This window comes from Cnephaeus nilssonii, assembly GCF_951640355.1.
Source record: "Cnephaeus nilssonii genome assembly, chromosome: 3".
NCBI lineage: Eukaryota > Metazoa > Chordata > Mammalia > Chiroptera > Vespertilionidae > Cnephaeus > Cnephaeus nilssonii.
This window is the reverse complement of record NC_137074.1, coordinates 104,301,765-104,321,930: the sequence shown is the minus strand read 5'-3', so window position 1 is coordinate 104,321,930 and position 20,166 is coordinate 104,301,765. Positions and strand designations below refer to the sequence as shown.

The window sequence follows — 20,166 nt, the reverse complement described above, 5'->3', positions numbered from 1 at the left end:
CAAGGAGCAGCAGCTGCGTGAGCAGCTCACCCCCATATGAGGAGCAGCAGCCCTGGGAGCAACCTGCCCCTGTCCGAGGAGCAGCAGTCACATGCAGCCTGCCCCGTCCAAGGAGCAGCAGCCCCATGAGTAGCCCTCCCCTGTTCGAGGAGCAGCAACCCTGTGAGTAGCCTGCCCCAGTTCGAGGAGCAGTAGCCACACAAGCAGCCTGCCCCTATCCGAGGACCAGCAGCTGTGCGAGCAGCCTGCCCCCAACAGCCAGAGGAGCCACCACTGCCGCTAATAACACCCACTAGAGGAGCCACCGCCAACTGAGGAGCAGCTGCTGCTGCGACCGCCTGAGGAGCAGCTGCCGCCTGAGGAGCCACTGCCACCCAAGAAGCAGCACCTGCATGACTTGACACCTATATTCTTCAATGAGAGCAAAAATGGGTAGACTAACACACCCCCAAAGGAAAGAAAAGGAGGAAGCTCCAGAAAAGAAACTAAGTGAAATGGAGGCATGCAATATGTCAGAAAAAGAATTCAGAATAAGGGTCATAGAGTTCATAAACCAGATGGATGAAAAAAATCAACAACTGATGTAAGAATCAAGAAGAAATAAAGAGTGATATAGCTGCAATAAAGAACACCATGGAAAGTTTCAACAGTAGATTAGGAGAAGCAGAGGAATGAATTAGCAAATTAGAAGACAAGGAAGCAAAACACACCCAAACTGAACTGCAATTGGAGAAAAAAATTAAAAGACAAGAGGAGAACCTAAGGGAGCTTTGGGACAACATAAAATTAAGCAACATACAAAAAATAGGGGTGCCAGAAGGACAGAAAGAGGAACAAGGGTTAGAAAACTTATTTCAAGAAATAATGTCAGAAAACTTCCCTGATGTGGGGAAGTAAAAAGTCACACAAGCACAGAGAGTCTCAAACAAAATGAACCCGAATAGAACCACATTGAGACATGTCATAATTATGATGGCAAACGTTCAAGACAAAGAATGACTATTAAAGGCTGCAAGAGAGAGACAGAAAGTCACATACAAGGGATCTCCCATTAGATTATCAAATGATTTCTCAACAGAAACACATCAGGCCAGAAAAGAATGGAAGAAAATTTACAAAGTGATGCAAAGTAAGAGACTTAATTTAAGTATACTCTATCCAGCAAGGCTATCATTCAAAATCAAGGCTCAACTACAACAGGAGGGCACACACCACCCACATAAGGGACACACCCAGAGCACTCAGCTCTGGTGACCAGAAAGACTGCACCACTGGATCTCATAGGACAACTACTACATTAGGCCACTCTACCAAGATCAGGAGACATAACAGCTTTTCCTAATACATAGAAACAAACACAGGGAAGTAGTCAAAATGACCAAAGAAACATGTAATGAATGAAAAAAAAAAAGGATAAATCTCTAGAAAAAAAAAAAAAACTAAACTAAATGGAGACAAGCAATCTACCAAATGCAGAGATCAAAACACTATTTATAAGTATGCTCAATGATCTCAGTAAGAACTTCAACAAAGGGATAAAAACGGAGATTAAAAAAAAAAAAAACATAAAAAAGAACCAGTCAGAAATGAAGAATGCAATAACAGAAATGGAAACAAATACATTATAGAAAATCAATAATAAAGTAGATGAAGCAGATGATCGAAACAGCAATTTGGAAAATAAGGAAGCAGAAAACACCCACTCAGAACAGCAAAAATTAAAGAGCCCAAAAAATGAGGATAGTTTAAGGGGCCTCTGGTACAATATTAAATATACCAACATTCCCATCATAGCGGTACCAGAAGTAAAAGAGCAAGAGCAAGAAATTAAAACATTATTTGAAGAAATAATGAAAAACTTCCTTAACCTGGCAAAGGGAATATACCTAGAAGCCTAAGAAGCACAGGAAGTCCCAAACAAGATGAACACAAACAGGCCGACACCAAGACACATCATAATTAAAATGCTAAAGGGTCGTTCTCCCCGGGGGGGTTAGTGCTGAGAGTTCAGAGTGTGTGCTCCAGGCTCGGGACACACATTTATTATTTAAAAAAAAAAAACACAAAACCTTTTAAAAAACCCAAAAAATTTTACAAAAAGTCCACGACTCCCCCCCACCCCACCCCCAGACTTTTTTTTCTTCCTTTTTATAAAATAACCCAGTGAAGCAGCCGAGACCAACCCGCCCGCAGCAGCTCCAAGAAGGAACCCAGAGACCAAGGCCTTCTCGCTGCCCGGATCCGACACCACACCTCGCTCCCGCGGCCAGCGGCAATGGACCGACCCGTCCTGCGGCTGTTGCGTAATTCTACATTCCGCTTGATTTTTGTCCCTCTGCGCTCGCCCTGCTCCCCTCCTCGCACGGAAAGGTCGCGGTCTGTGGCCCCGCGGGCAGCTGTGCCGAGATGAACCCCAGCGCCCCCAGCTACCCTATGGCCTCGCTCTACGTGGGGGACTTCCACCCCACATGACCGAGGCGATGCTCCACCAGGAGTTCAGCCCGGCCGGGCCCATCCTCTCCATCAGGTCTGCAGGGACATGACCACCCGCCGCTCCTTGGGCTGCACGTGTGTGAACTTCAGCAGCCAGGGGACGCGGAGCGCGCTTTAGACACCAGGAATTTTGATGTAATAAAGGGCAAGCCAGTTCGCATCATGTGGTCTCAGCGTGATCCATCACGTCGCAAAACTGGAGTGGGCAACATATTCATTAAAAATTTGGACAAATCCATTGATAATAAAGCACTGTATGATACCTTTTCTGCTTTTGGTAACATCCTTTCATGTAAGGTGGTTTGTGATGAAAATGGTTCCAAGGATTATGGGTTTGTACATTTTGAGACACAGGAAGCAGCTGAAAGAGCTATTGAAAAAATGAACGGGATGCTTCTAAATGATCGTAAAGTATTTGTTGGGCGATTTAAGTCTCGTAAAGAACGAGAAGCAGAACTTGGAGCTAGGGCAAAAGAGTTCACCAATGTTTACATTAAGAATTTTGGAGAAGACATGGATGATGAGTGCCTTAAGGATCTCTTTGGCAAGTTTGGACCTGCCTTAAGTGTGGAAGTAATGACAGATGAAAGTGGAAAATCCAAAGGTTTTGGATTTGTAAGCTTCGAAAGGCATGAAGATGCACAGAAAGCTGTGGATGAGATGAATGGAAAGGCGCTCACTGGAAAACAAATTTATGTTGGCTGAGCTCAGAAAAAAGTGGAATGGCATATGGAACTTAAGCGCAAATTTGAACAGGTGAAGCAAGATAAGATCACCAGATACCAGGGTGTTAACCTTTATGTGAAAAATCTTGATGATGGTATTGATGATGAACGTCTCCGGAAAGAGTTCTCTCCATTTGGTACAATCACTAGCGCAAAGGTTATGATGGAGGGTGGTCTCAGCAAAGGGTTTGGTTTTGTATGTTTCTCCTCCCCAGAAGAAGCCACTAAAGCAGTTACAGAAATGAATGGTAGAATTGTGGCTACCAAACCATTGTACGTAGCTTTAGCTCAGCACAAAGAAGAGTTCCAGGCCCACCTCACTAACCAGTATATGCAGAGAATGGCAAGTGTGAGAGCTGTGTCCAACCCCTTAACCCCTTAATCAACCCCTACCAGCCAGCACCTCCTTCAGGTTATTTCATGGCAGCTATCCCACAGACTCAGAACCGTGCCGCATACTATCCTCCTAGCCAAATTGCTCAGCTAAGACCAAGTCCCCACTGGACTGCTCAGGGTGCCAGACCTCATCCATTCCAAAATATGCCCGGTGCTATCCGCCAGCCGCTCCTAGACCACCATTTAGTACTATGTGACCAGCTTCTTCACAGGTTCCACGAATCATGTCCACACAGCGTGTTGCTAACACGTCAACACAGACAATGGGTCCTCGTCCTGCAGTGGCTGCTGCTGCAGCTACTCCGGCTGTCTGCACCATTCCACAGTATAAATATGCTGCAGGAGTTCGCAGTCCTCAACAACGTCTTAATGCACAGCCACAAGTTACCATGAAGAAGCCTGCTGTTCATGTACAAGGTCAGGAGCCTTTGACTGCTTCCGTGTTGGCATCTGCCCCTCCTCAAGAGCAAAAGCAAATGTTGGGTGAATGGCTGTTTCCTCTCATTCAAGCCATGCACCCTACTCTTGCTGGTAAAATCACTGGCATGTTGTTGGAGGTCGATAATTCAGAACTTCTTCATATGCTTGAGTCTCCAGAGTCTCTCCGTTCTAAAGTTGATGAAGCTGTAGGTGTACTACAAGCCCACCAAGCTCAAGAGGCTGCCCAGAAAGCAGTTAACAGTGCCACCGGTGTTCCAACTGTTTAAAATTGATCAGGGACCACGAGAAGAAACTCATGCTTCACTGAAGAAAAATATCTAAACATCAAAAAATATTACAGAGAAAAGAAAACATGGCAAAATAGAAAATAAATAAATAAAGGAAAGGAAACTTTGGACCTTATGTACCGAGCAAATGCCAGGTCTAGCAAAAAATAATGCTAGTCCTAGATTACTTATTGATTAAAAAACAAACAAAAAAACAACACAAAAAATAGCAAAATATAAAAACAAATTAATGTTTTTATAGACCCTGGGAAAAAGAATTTTCAGCAAAGTACAAAAATTTAAGGCATTCCTTTCTTTAATTTTATAATTCTTTACTGTGGAATAGCTCAGAATGTCACTTCTGTTTTAAATAACAGAATTGATAACTGATCAAGGAAACGTAATTTGGATTATAAAATTCTTGCTTTAATAAAAATTCCTTAAACAGTAATAAATAAATAAATAAATAAATAAATAAATAAATAAATAAATAAATAAAATAAAATGCCAAAGGGTCAGACAAAGAGAGAATCTTAAAAGCAGCAAGAGAAAAGCAGTTAGTTATTGCAAGGGAGCTCCCATGAAACTGTCAGCTGATTTTTCAACAGAAACTTTGGAGGCCAGAAGGAATTGGCATGAAATATCAAAGTGATAAAAAGCAAAGACCTACAACCAAAATTACTCTACCCAGAAAACCTATCATTTGGAATTGAAGGAGAGATAAGGAGCTTCTCAGGCCAGAGAAACTAAAGGAGTTCATCATCACCAAACCAGTATTATAAAAAATGTTAGATACTTAAAGAAGAAAAAAGAAGAAGAAAGAAGAAGAAGAAGAAGAAGAAGAAGAAGAAGAAGAAGAAGAAGAAGAAGAAGAAGAAGAAGAAGAAGAAGAAAAAATAAAAATATGAATAATAAAATGACAATAACTACAAACCTATCAACAATCACTTTACATGTAAATAGAGTAAATTCACCAATCAAATAGCATAGAGTGGCTGAATGGATAAGAAAACAAGACTCTTCCTTATACTATCTACTAGAGGCCCGGCACATGAAATTTGTGCACAGGTATAGTCCCTAGGCCTGGCCTGCAATCAGGGCCATCTTCCCCAGCTTCCTGCAGCCGGCCCCACCCCCTGCCGCCACCCACCCCCGGTTGCCTGTCCACCATCGGGTGATTGGTGCCTGACAGCTGGGGGAAGGGACCAAGAGGTTGGCTGTTCCTGCCTGCTCGCTGGCCCTGCCCCCACCACAGACAAATGGACAAAGAAGAAGTGGTACATACTAGTATTTACAATGGAATGTTACTTGACCATAAAAAAGCATGAAATCTTACCATTTGTGGAAGCAGGATAGACCTAGAGGGTATTATGGTAAGTGAAATAAGTCAGACAGAGAAAGGCAAATACCATAAGATTTTACTTATAAGAGAAATCTAAAAATCAAAATAAAAAAACAAAACAGAAACAAACTCATCGATACACAGAACATTTTTCTGGTTGCCAGATTGAGGAGGGGATTGGAGGGATGGGTGAAAAGAGGCAAAGGATTAAGAAGTACAAATTGATAGCTACAAAATAGTCATGGGGATGTAAAGTACACCATAGGGGGGGTATATATTGCAATAACTATGTATGGTGTCAGATTGGTACAAGATTATTGGGATGATCACTAAGTAAATTATATAAATGCCTAATCACTATGCTGTACACCTGAAACTAAAATATTATTGTATGTCAGCTGTAATTGAAAGATAAATTATTAGATTGTGATAAAATTAATGATGTTATATATTTTTAATTAAAATTACTAAAATGGTAAATTTTATGTTGTGTATATTTTACTACAAATTTTTTAGAGGGCATGGGCCCTCAATATGTAAATATAATATAAATTAAAATAACCAATAATATTTAAAACTTTTTTTCTTTTCAAATCCTATGTTCAAGGGAAATCTCCCAGGTGCTCCTCTCTACTTGGGTTCTGCTTGTTCCCACATGCAGTTAGCAAACCTTATTCAATACCTACCTGTGTGGCAGGCACCAAGCTTCATTCTCAGAGTACAGTGATGGGGGATTTGATTCTAGGCCTCCAAGATGCTCATATTTTCCTAAGGAAGTGTCCATTGACCATCCATTGCCTATACTTCACCCCCTGTGGGTGGGGGTGGGGGAATAAAGAAAACTTTTTCTTCCCTGAGTTATCTTCATGTATAGAGTTACCATAGACACCATTGCTCCAGCGTAAAACCTGGGAAATGATCTTGGCTTTCTCTTTTCCTGTGTCCTTTCACTTTGTCATGTTTACCTCCAAATCATATATTAAAACTGCCACTTCTCTGCCACCACCAACTTCAACATAACTCACTTGGGCCACTACTGTGGCCTTCTATCTTGTCTCCTGACTTTTATCTTTGTCTTGCTACAATCCATTCCTACACAGGAAACAAAGGGATCTGAACTAAAAGAAAAATACAAAAAGAATGTGTCACTCTTTAGCTTGGAAACCTTTCGGTGGCCTCCCACTGAACTTGCACTAAAACCCCAGCTTCTAACCATGGCTACAAGACCCCACCTGATCTGGCACTTGCCCCCTCTCTATCTGCAATGCCAGTTTTCATTGCCCTCCAGTCACACTGAGACAAGGCTTCCCCACCCCAGGGTCTCTGGACATTCCGTTCCTTCTGCCGGGAATGACTTTTCCCTGTAACCCTTCAGATCTCATTATAAATGGTCCTGAATATCCCACACCATACACAAAAATAAACTCAAAATGGATAAAGGGCTTAAAGGTAAGACAAGAAACAATAAAAATCTTAGAAGAAGCTATAGGCAGCAAAATCGCAGACAATTGTCATAGCAATATCTTTATTGACACAACTCCTAGGGCAATATAAACTAAGAAGAAAATAAACAAATGGTCTACATCAAAATAAAAAGCTTCTGCACAGCAAAAGAAGCCATCAACAAAACAACAAGAAAGCCCACTGCAGGGGAGAACATATTTGCCAATGTTATCTCCAATAAGGGTTTAATCTCCAAAATTTATAAAGAACTCATACAACTCAACAGAAGGAAGATAAACAATCCAATAAAAAAAAATGGGCAAAGGACCTAAATATACACTTTTCGAAAGTGGACATACAGAAGGCCAAGAGACATATGGAAACATGTTCAAAGTCACTAATTATCCGAGAGATGCAAATCAGAACAACAATGAGGTATCTTCTCACAACTGTCAGACTGGCTACCATCAACAAATCAAAAAACGACAAGTGCTGGAGAGGATGCAGAGAAAAAGGAACCCTCGTGCACTGCTGGTGGGAATGCACACTGGTGCAGCCACTGTGAAAAACAGTATGGCGTTTCCTCAAAAAATTAAAAATGGAACTTCCATTTGATCCAGTAATCCACTTCTAGAAATATGTCTTAGAAAACAGAAACACCAATCAGAAGAGATATATGCACCCCTATGTTCATAGCAGCACAATTTACAATAGCTAAGATTTGGAAACAGCCTAAATGCCCATCAGCAGATGAGTGGATTAAAAAACTGTAGTACATCTACACAATGGAATACTACGCAGCTATAAAAAAGATGGAATTCTTACCATTTGCAACAACATGGATGGAACTGGAGAGCATTATGCTAAGCGAATTAAGCCAGTCAGAGACAGATAAATATCACATGATCTCATTCATTTGTGGAATATAATGAACATCATAAACTGATGAACAAAAATAAATACAGAGACAAACAAGTATCAAAGAGACTGTCAAACTACAGCGGGAAGGCAGGAGAGGATTTAGGGGTAGCTAAGTGATCAACCAAAGGACTTGTATGCATGAATATAAGGATAACCAATGGACACAGACATGGGGGAGAGGGGAAGGTGAAGGCATGTGCCGGGGGATAGGGGAGGCCAGGGGGAGGTCAATGGAGGAGAAAGGAGACATATGTACTACTGTTTGTAATACTTTAAACAATAAAAAAATAAAAAATAAAAATATCAGTGATCTGGCAACACTAGACCCTCTGTGGTAAAGCCAAAGGGCCTACTCTAATCCTGTAATTTATTTGATGCTTTCTGATTTTATTTTTTTTAAATTTCATGCTAAAAAAATAATAATAATTTTTAAGAAAGGAAAATCTATCTGAAAAAAGGACAGAATACTTCCCTAACTTGGTGAAGGAAGAAGATATACAAGTCCTGGAAGCACAGAGAGCCCAGAGAAGATGAACACAAAGAGGCTCACACCAAGACACATTATAATTAAAATAACAAAGGTTAAAGATAAAGAGAGAATCTTAAAAGCAACAAGAGAAAGGCAATTAGCTTCCTACAAGACTGTCAGCTGATTTCTCAACAGAAACTTTGCAGGCCAGAAGGGAATGGCAAGAAATATTCAAAGTGATGAAAAGCAAGGTCCTACAACCAAGTTTATTCTACCCTGCAAAGCTATCATTTGGAATTGAAAGACAGATAAAGAGCTTCCCAACTAAGCAAAGCTAAGGAGTTCATCACCACCAAACCAGTATTATATGAAATGTTAAAGGGTCTTATTTAAGAAGAAAAAAAGATTAAAAATATGAACAATAATATGGCAATAAGTACATATCTATCAACAATTGAATCAATAAACAATAAGTAAGCAGAACAGAAACAGACTCATAGATACAGAGAAGTTTTTGTTGGTTGCTAGATAAGAAGGGGTTGGGGGATAAGCAAAAAAAGTTGAAGAGATTAAGAAGTACAAATTAGTTCTTACAGAATAGTCATGGGGATGTAAAGTACAGCATAGGGAATATAGTCATTAATATACTAATAACTAGGTGTGGTGCTGGATGGATGCAGGATATATTGGGATGATCATGTACTAAGATATGTAATATCTGGTCACTGGGGTGGGTACACCTGAAACTAATATAATGATGTATATCAACTGTAATTAAAAATAAAAAATAGGCCCGGCTGGCATGGCTCAGTGGTTGAGTGTTGACCTATGAAACAGAAAGTAACTGTTCCATTCCTGGTCAGGGCACATGCCTGAGTTACAGGCTCGATCAGTAGGACACATGCAGGAGGCAGCTGATCAATGATTCTCTCTCATTACTGATGTTTCTATCTCTCCCTCTCTCTCCCATCCTCTCTGAAATCAATATAAATATTTTTTTAAAAGGACACAAAAGAAAAAATAATTAAAAATTTAAAAAATATAAAGTAAAAATTTGAAGACATAAGAGCAGTGAGTAGAACAGTGGTCATTAGGGGTGAGCAGTAGGGGTAAATGGAGAGATGTTGGTCAAAGATTTTGGATAAAGTTGAACTTACTAGTATTTAGGATGAAAGTCCAGAGACCTAATGTACAACATGATAACTACGGTTCATCATACTCTGTTGTAGACTGGACACTTGCTACAGGAGTACATTTCAGGTGCTTTCATGACAAAAGAAAAAGTAATTATGTGAGGAAATAATATGTTAATAAGCTTGATTGTAATAATCATTTCACTATGCATATGTATATAAAATCATCATGTTATACACCTTAAATATATGCAATTTTTACTTTAAAAATAAAGAAATCTATGGTCCAGCCAGGGTGGCTCAGTTGATTGTCATCCTGTGCACCAAAGGTTTGCCAGTTCAATTCCTGGTCAGGGCACATACCTGGGATGAGGGTTCAATCCCCAGTTAGGGAATGTACAGGAGGTGACTGGTCAATATTTCTCTCACATTGTCTCTCACATTTCTCTCTCTGTGTCTCTCTCTCTCTCCCTTCTCTTCTCTAAGCATGTCCTCCAGTGAGGATTTTAAAAAAAGAAGAAGAAGAAATACTATGAAGGAAAAAAAGCAAGTATTAGATAATTATGAGGTAACTCCAAATATCTTGTTGCTGCATCAGCTTTATTTATAATGAGCATCTATTCAGTGTCATGAACATGCAGAAGATGGGCTGCTACAATAGCAACCTAGCAATAGACAGTACTGAGTAGTTACTGATCTGATGCTGGTCAGACTTCTAAGTTCAGTCTATTTAAATTGCAAATAATAAAACTGCAATAAAAATTAAGTTTATTAGAAAGTTTCAGGTTCATCCTGGTATCCCTCATGTTCATTCTATGGAGCCAGTATTTGGCTTGTCATCAGTTTTGGATGAATATTGATGTTAACACTTGGTCTTTCCACATTTGGTCAAAATAAATACAGCACCCACAGTTACCTAGGCAACACAGCATGTGTAATCAACAGAACTGCAATTTCTAATTCCAACTGTCATATACAGGCTCTGTTGCCTTGCACAGTATTTTTGAAAAGTTTAATTTAGATTTCAATCATTCTCACCTTGAGATATTTTATATGACTTCCAAGTTCTTTTGTGAGATCTGGAAGTGTAACATCCTTGGTCCCACATTCCTTCATGGTAGCTCCAGGTTGGAATTCTCAGATTGTTTGAAGTGATGACTCCCATTAATGCCCGCCCCCCTCCCCGCCGCTTACAATCTGATTCTGCAGGCCCCTCTTCTGGAGAAGTCTATTTAGCAACTCCTTGCATCTGGGCAGGTCTTATGACTTGCTTTGATCAATAAAATGTAGCAAAAGGAGACCTTGCATACATTCAGTCTCTCTCTTGAAATTCTGCCATTGTCAATTCAACAAGCCTAACTGCCTGTGGGAGGACGGAAGACCGTCTGGAGGAGAGTCTAGTTGTCCCAGCCTGGATCAGCGTGCTCCTAGCCAACCTACCAACTGACCAAAGACAGGTGAGAGGGCCCAATAAGAGCAGAAGTACTGTAGATTTATAAACAATTAAAAGTACTTACTGCTTTAAAACAGTGAGTTTGGGGGTGGTTTGTTACACAATAATCACTTACCGATACAAAGAAAATGAATAATCTCTAATCCTAACATTCTTCCTACAACACCAACATTTAATACACATAATAAAGTCCCTTATATATATTTAGTTAGTTAACTTTCAGCCAGGTTGGGAGAGGTGTAGGAGGAGGAGGAGGCTAGGTGAGCAGGAGGCGGCCCTGTATGTTTGCAGCAGGTAGTTGGGGTCAGATGCTAGCATGTCCATTCTGTTTCTCTCAGCATGGCAACAGCTGCAGCCCTCGCCCAGGGCTCAGAGGATATTGACTATAATTCTGGTTCTGCCACTTGCTGGCTGTGTGAACTTTGGCAACTCTTTTGACCTTTCTGGCCTTAGTGCCTTATCCATTAAATATATATATATGGCTGTAAAAATACCTGACTGGCCACCTCACTGGCAGGATTGAGTGAGATTATATGAACACACCATGAAGATGAAAGACAGTCATATGCATATACATGTGTGAGATGATGTGATGTGAGCTGAATCCTCAACTGATCATATCCTGGTTTGGTCTGGGTTACTCAAAATGTCTGGTAAAACTTAAGAAATCAGTGTTTGGTCTATATGATGCCAACTATGTGGGCTTTGTTTTATAAAATAAAGCAAAAGTTTTATTCTTATTATAGAGCAATGCATGCTTTATTCCCTGCCCCTCCCTCAGCTGTCCCACCACCAGCCACAGATATTAAGCATTCTCTAGACACAGTCATAGCCTTCTTAACTGCCCATGTTCATCTCCCCTCTCAGTCCTATTGCCCCCTGAGGAGTCAGTGTTCTAATGGCCTTGGACCTACCCTCTGATGGACCTTTTGGGAGCTGATACCTAATGTGGGACAGTATCCTCAGCCTGGAGGTGGGATACAAGCTCCATGAGGCTTTACCCTGCCTCCTGGGTTTCCTAGTCTCTTCTTTCTGACAGGAGAATAAGGGTAGTAAGTCAATGAACAGGATTTTTTTCTACTCCTCTGGATAAAAGTCATTACTCACCTTGACTCTGTCAAACAGAGGCAGACCTAGGCTTGGCTGGAACATCACAGACTTCAATGTAGTATACCTGACATAATTATACATGTTCTTATTTTTAATAAGAAAAAGGAAAGAAAAAGCAGGGAAAGAAACTGATATGTCACTAGATATACGCCCACTAGACTGCAATCTCCCTGAGAACTGGGATACTCATCATGGAATCCCTAGCACCTAGAACAGCACCTGACTGCAGTATCTACACATGGACAAATGAATAAGCATCCACTCTGCCCTGTGTCTTTTGCCTACATCTTCTTCTTTAACCCTTGATAGACAATTATCTCACTTCATAGATGAAGTGACTAAAGCTCTGTGAGGTTAAGTAATTTCTCAAGGGCCATAATTATCAAATGGTAGAGTCAGAATTTATTCTTGGGAACTCTTTTCATTGTACCCTAGTGTCAGAGACAGCTAGAAGACTGCATAAGCACTGCTGCTCTGAGTCGCTCTGCATCTATATATTCTTCTGAATCCTCCTCAACTATGCCAAGTACCAGGGCAGTTTCCTTCTCGAATCCTGCCCACTGTACTAACTGTTGCGTTTGAGCCCCTCTGCCTAGGGCTGGACCTTCTTGGATACCGGGTCTTAGACGGAGAAGCCATGAGAAGCTGTGGGCATATAAGAATGAGTCTTTACTGCAGAAGCCAGTGGCCACGTAGCCATCAGACAAAACAGTCCTTCACAGCAATCCCATATAGGCAGCCACACACCTGCTGGTAAACACACATCTCTCCCACACAGTAGTAGCAGTCCCTGTACCCACAGTTATTATCTGAGCACCCACACGCTGTCGCCTAGACTCACCACCTCACATAGTAGTGGCACCTGAGAGCTCTGTCTCAGCAGCCTCTCCAGTCTCTCTGGCTCATCAGCTTCTCCTGTCTCCTCTTCCCAGAACACTGTCTGGAATCTGTAGCCTCACATAGTAACTACCTTGGAGCTATTCTCCAAGCACACTGGCTGGTTAACATGGTAGCTATATCTGAGCTTTCTGTGAGCTATTAGCCTCATATCATAGCAGTACTGCTCTCAGCTCCATCTGAGCTCTCTAGCCTTAGTAATATACTTTTAATACTACTTAGACAAAGGAGACTAGTTGCCAACAATGACATCAATTATTTGATTATAGAAGGGCACAGCATACCATGAGATTGCAGTGGCCTTGCAGCTGTGTAGTCCTTGGACATTTTTTATTAAGATTCTCATGTTGAAAAGTGGCCTTGGCCATCCGGAATCCTATCAACAAGGCCTCCACACTTTAATTAGACTTGAGTATCCAGGGACTCTGGCGTGGTCCCCACACCTAGCCAAGTTTCTCAAAAGAACTGAGGGCAGGCTGACCTCAAAGTCACACACACCTCAGTAAGTCTGAGAAGGCAGCTTTATGTGGCATGATGCCCAGGCATCTTCATAAACACAAAGCATAACACTCAGAGCACAGATCGATTTGCGTTTTGTTTTGGTTTGGTTTTGCTAGCTCTGCAGGTGGTAGATGAACCATTAGGCTTGTAGGCAGCTTTTGAAGGTACTAGGAGCTGAGTTCACAGGAATAAAACACTAGAGGAACCTCAATCTAGGCAGAAGGAGGCCCTGCAGACCATGGTGGCTATGAGACTGCAGCCCACGCGGGGACTCCTAGCCAGCATGCATATCGGAGAAGGGACGTGGTTGATGTTTCCTGCGTGCTACACCTCTTCTAAAACTAAAACGTAACTGTCTAAACTGCTTGCCAGAATATGTCCAATATGATGTCATTTTTTAGGTGTTTATTTTGTATTTGGAGGGAGAAAATATCATGCTTAAGTCAGGCACGTTAACCTCTCCTCCCCACTCTGCTTCCCCCCTAAGCCACACCACTGACCCCATCCTGCCACTTACACTTGTACAATTCAATTGTGAACAGGTGATGAATGTATATTCTTAAGTGTTAAGTTTAATTTTTAAAATGCATTCAAAATTATGTAGGAAACATAAACCCATGAAAATTCCAGCCTCAGAAGCTTAGGTAGCAATTAGCTGTATGATTAATTCAAAAGAAGATCAAAACTATGGGTTCAAGTAGATAAATGCTCATATCTTGTGTTTGCCACAATCTGGCTTTATAGTTCTATGCCATAAGGGTGCCAAGGGTTATCATCATTATCACCATTATTAGCTAATATTTTATAGTGCCTCAATTAAGTGAAGGCCCTGTGCTAGGTACCATGGAGGATTTGATGTTTCTAGATGATAGTGACTGTTCACTATCTTTAAGGAGTGTCTCATCCTTCATATATGGGGCAGAGGTAAGATGGAAGATTTCCATATGGTGATAAGTTTCGAAGATAGACGTAGCCCTGAAAGTTTCAGGGAGGGAGCAAGCTGCAGCATCGATTACCAAAGTCCTTCCACCGATAACCAGTGTGACTTCAACTGCTAAGTGGGAATCGCCTGAGGAAAAGGGAAAAGCTGCAGAGAAGTCAGAGGAGAATAAGGCCTGAGGAATGGCCCCAGATTAAGTCCTGTAAAATGTCTCTGATGAACTTGCTGGGTGTGGCTGGAGCAGGAACAAGGAAACCAAAAAGGAAGGTGCGGCTGAGGAAAAGCATGGCTGAGGGAAGATGCTTCTAACTAGAAAATCTCAATAATAACTGAAGTTAGTTGATGAGCAAATGGGAGTTCATTATATAATTCTTTCTACTTGGCAAATGTTTCTTTAACTTTCTAAATAAGTATTTGGAAAAGAAAGGTGAGAACTGGGCATCTGCGAAGAGAGTAAAGAGTAGAAAAGGAGAGAATATGAAATGTATAAGAGAATAACAGTAATTGGTGGGACAGTCTCAGAGGTGTGTTGAGATAGAAATAAGAGCATAGATAAGGGAACTAATCTTCTGACAATAAAGTAATAAAAGCAGGTGGAAACAAGGGTAACATTTGAATTGAAGAGGAAGTGTTGGTATAAAACTCTTATGAAGCTAAAAGGAAGATGAATGGAGGAACTTGAGTCTCCATTTCCACAAAGTAGGAGAAAAGATGATAAGATACAGAGGAATGGGGAAAGGGGAGAGGGCCTGAGGAATGTGGACAAGGCTGGAATAACAGCTGTGAAATGCAATAGAGAATGGGGAGTGGGAGATGGAAGATACTGCTGAGTACTGGGACCCTTCTGGTGGGTGTCAGCATGAATTTTTAATGGGCTCACACTTGGAGAACTACTGCCTGGTTCCCACATCTAGCAAGCCAGAACAGCAAGCCAGAATGATGAGAGTTCTCTGCCAATCTCACAACCTTCTGAAATCCTCAAGTTGGCTGTGACTGTCTCGAAAACAGAAGTTTACTAGAGCAAGTAGCAACTGTCTGACCACACAAAGAGAAGACCCAGTGGGAAGTCAAAGGGTGGGCATCTATTTGGCCCAAAACAAATCCTATATAATAAAGAATTAATATGCTAATTAGACCAAATAGCATAGCTCCAAGGGCTGAGCCCCTTGCACAAATTTCATGCATCAGGCCTCTAGTATACTAATAAATGTGTACACCTCACTGTATGATCCTAGGACCATGTGTATGTCCTATGACATGACTGCCAACATCACCTGGAAGCTTTTTAGAATTGCAAAAGTTCAAGCTCCAACCCAGACCTTCCAATCAGAATCTTAATTTTAACAAGATTGCAGATGATTCATTTGCACATGAAAGTTTGAAAAGCCATGGTCTGCAACTTTGCCAGAAGCTTTGCTATACATATAGGTAATCACAATAGTGCAAATCTCAATAAAAAATATTGGGCTCTACAATAGGCCCCATGAAGACCACCAAGGACCTCCAGGAGACATTCTCTACCTTCCAGATGCATAACCACAGTTACTGCTGGAAAGACTGTTTTTATACAATTTTAGTTCAGTCTCTAGTCTATAAAAGATAAACAGTTTAACTTTATGTGATTTGGAGCTAGTCATTTAATTCCAAGCCCTTGATAGTCATCATTCAATGTGGGCTTCTAGACTCTCTACCACTGGCCATGGAAGGGCCACCCAAATCAGAGGCAGCGTAAGCACATATCATACTATCTACCTACATCAAGTTCTGCCATTATTGCTTTTAATGTTTTTTGGCCTCAGAATGTGGACTCACCCATGATTTTTGCTTCCTTTGCTCAATCCTTTTGTAACATGAAATCAGTCCTTAAAGTCCATGTGAGTGTCTTTGGGCAGTGGGATGGCATGAGACCTCTTATCTCCCCCAGCACTGCCTTTTATTAAGACAAGTAGTGTGTGGGCTTGGATTCAAATTATGCCTTGACACTTTCTAGCTGCGTAGTCTTGGTCAAGCTCCTTACCCCTCTGTGCCTTGGCATCCTCCCATATAGAAAAGAAGGAGTTACTGTCCCCACCTCAGAGGGACACAGTTAAGATAAAATGAGTTAATAATGAAAAGAAGTAAAGTCATGCCTAGCATGTAACTAGATTACAATAAGTATTAACTATATAATGTAATTTCATTAAAACATATTCTTGAAAATGAACAAAGTTTCAAAGGAGCATCCCTTCTCAGAGGAGTCATCCCTATCTGCACTTTAATTCCCTACTACCATGTACACCTTCATGGCTCTCTTTACTCTATGGTACAGTCATAGTTTGTTATTCTCTGAGACCATCTAATTAGCAAGAGATAATATATCAGAGGGGTTAATAGCACAGACCTTTTCTCTTTTTTTAGAAACAGGCAGTGTGGGATTAAATCCAAGCTCTTGCTATTAATTGTGATATCTCAAGCAATTAACCTCTCTGTGCCTCATTTTTCTCACCAATAAAATGTAGATTAATAATATAACATACTCATATAGTTGATATGAGTATTAAAAATATTACTTCGCATTTAATAAATACTATATGTGTTTTCTATGATTAATATCTATCTTCTTTTATTATAAGTTTTGTTCATTTAACATGTCTCCTGTTGCTAGCCCAGTGCCTGATACATAACAGCTCAATAAATATGCTAAGAGAATAAATGTCTGAAAGCAGCATCTACTAGTAAATACATTTTTTTAAACTTCTGGAAGATATAAAAGAAGAGATTGACAACTATCCTAATATATAAAAAGCCAGGTGCCATCAAGACTGAAATGACTGGACAGATGACCAAACAGCAGGCTAGGGAGCTGAGGGTGTGGGAGCTGTGGGTCCCTGGCCACCGTGGCGCGGTGGCAGGAGGAGGGAGCTGTGGGCTCAAATGACCAAAGGACTAGTCCAGCTCTCATGGTGTGGTGGGGCGGGGCCACAGAGGCTGGGGAGCCTCCCGGAGCAGGGGGCTGTGAGCATGGAGCTTCGTGGGGTGGTTGAGGTGGAGGAGCGTTGCGGCGGCTGAAGCCGAGGAGCCTCATGGGATGGGGGCTGTTAACATGGAGCTTCCCAGGGTGGCTGAGGTGGAGAAACATTGCAGTGTGGGGCCAGTGAGCGTGGAGTATCATGGGGCAGCAGAGGCAAGGTGGAGGAGCAGGGTGGGGGCTGTAAGCGTGGAGCTTTGCAGGATGGCTAAGGCGAAGGAGCATCGCAGCGGTGGCAGCTGAGGCCAAGAAGTCTCACGGGGCGGGGCTGTTAGCGTGAAGCTTCACTGGGGCAGCTGGGGGCAGAGGAGCATTGCGAGGCATGGGCAGTTGAGGCCAAGAAGCCTCATGGAGTGGGGGCTGTTAGCGTGGAGCTTCACGGGGCAGGGGCCATGGAGGTGGAGGAGTGATGCTGGGCGGCGGACATGGCCCTGATTGCAGCTAGGCCTAGGGACCCTAACCGTGCACGATTTAATCGTGCGCTGGGTCTCTAGTACAATCATAATAGGAGACTTTAATACCCCACTGACATCACTAGATAATTCTTTTAGACAAAAAATGAACAAGGAAACAGCAATCCTAAGTGACACTCTAGAGCAGATGGAATGAATTGACATCTTCAGAATATTCCACCCCAATGCTACAAAATGTACATTCTTATCGAGTGCACATGAGACATTTTCAAAGATAGGCACATGTTAGGACACAAATTAAGTCTTCACAAATTCTAGAAGATAGAAGTCATGTCAAGCATGTTCTCAGACCACACTGGTATGAAATTAGAAATCAGCTACAATAAAAACACTAAAAAACAATCAAATACATGGAGGCTAAATAACATGCTATTAAACAATGAGTGGGTTACCAAAGAGATCAAAGAAGAAATAAAAAACATCCTGGAAACAAATTAAAAGGAACACACAGCAATCCAAAAATCTATGGGACACAGTGAAAGCAGTCCTGAGAATAGTTTATAGCACTATAGGCCTATCTCAAAAAACAAGAAAAACTGGTAATAAGTTACCTAACACTACAACCTAAAGAATTAGAAAAAGGACAACAAGAAAATTCCAGAACAAGTAGAAGGAAGAAAATATAAAAGATCAGAGTGGAAATAAATGACATAGAGACAACAACAAAAAATTACATAAGATCAATGACACCAATAGCTTGTTGTTTGAAAGGATAGAGAAGATTGATGAACCTCTAGCCAGGCAAACCAAGAAACAAAAAGAGAGGACACAAGTAAACAAAATCAGAAACAAAAGAGGTAAAGTAAAAACTGAACCCACAGAAATACAAAAGGTCATTTAAAAAAATACTATGAATGACTCTATTTCAACAAACTGGACAACCTAGGTGAAATGTACATATTCCTAGAAAAATATAATCTTCCAAAACTGAATCAGGAAGAATCAGAAAACCTGAATAGGCCAATAATTCCTAATGAAATTGAAGCAGTAATCAAAAAACTTCCAGCAAACAAAAGCCCTGGGCCAGATGTCTTCACAGGGGAGTTTTACCAAACATTCAAAGAAGAACTAACACATGTCCTCCTTAAACTATTCCAAAAAAAGTAAGAGGAAAGAACACTTCCAAACTCTTTCTATGAGGCCAGCATTATCCTCCTTAATTCCAAAACCAGATGAAGACATGCCAAAGACATGTACTACAGGACAATATCCCTGGTGAACTTAGATGCTAAACTCCTCAACAAAATTTTAGCAAATCGGATCCAGCAATACATTAAAAAGATCATACATCATGACCAAGTGGAATTTATTCTGGGGATGCAAAGCTGGTACAATATTCAAAAATCAATAAATGTGACACAGCAAATAAAAAGATTGCAAGACAAAAATCTCATGATTATATCAATCCATGCATTTGACAAAATCTAGCACCCTTTTTTGATAAAAACTCTCAACAAGTGGGAATAGAGAGAACATACCTCAACATAATAAAGGCTGTATATGACAAACCTACAGCCAACATCATACTCAATGGGCAAAAACTAAAATCATTTCCCCTAAGAACAGGAACAAGACAGGGATGCCCAGACACAAAATTGTGGCCAAATATGCAGATGTGTCCTGAGCCTTATCCCAAAACAGATAGGAGGAACAGCTAAATCAAATAACATCCACACGGAATTGGAAAAGTGGACACAGCTGGTGAGTCAATTCACGGCCAGGAAGGGCAGAGGATGCCTGGAGAACAGTAGTATTGTGGATCTGGACTGGAGAGAGTTGCAAGACCTCCAAGCTGAGAGGGTCAGAAGTCCACATCCCTTGGGGACAGGTGTAACATCAGACTGTGGAAAATAAGTCCACAGGGCTGCTGGCAGCAGGGGATTCTAGATCTAAGTCCACAGCCATGAGAGGCTTAGCCCAGAGGGGGCAGGCTGAAGAACTGCCCAAGCCACGTGGTGCTGGGGGGGCAGGGAAGAGAGAAACTTGCAGTGGCACTATTCTTTCCCCTCTTTTTGGTCTTTCCTTTTATTCACTAAACCCTTTCAAATACAAACACTCACCATCGCTGAGGTGCAGGTAGAGGTGTGGACTTGTGGAGTCTGGGGAGAGCCTGTGGAGAAGAGCAGGTTGGGGAGAAGTGACTGGGAGTCCAGCAC

The 20,166-nt window shown here is 41.3% G+C and overlaps 1 pseudogene across 1 annotated transcript; it reads left to right on the top strand.

Moving 5' to 3' along the window:
- The first annotated feature begins 2,406 nt into the window (after positions 1–2,406).
- On the top strand, positions 2,407–4,457 carry LOC307094917 (polyadenylate-binding protein 1-like; annotated as a pseudogene). The gene has a single exon. The product of its transcript is annotated as a polyadenylate-binding protein 1-like (transcript).
- Positions 4,458–20,166: the final 15,709 nt, after the last annotated feature.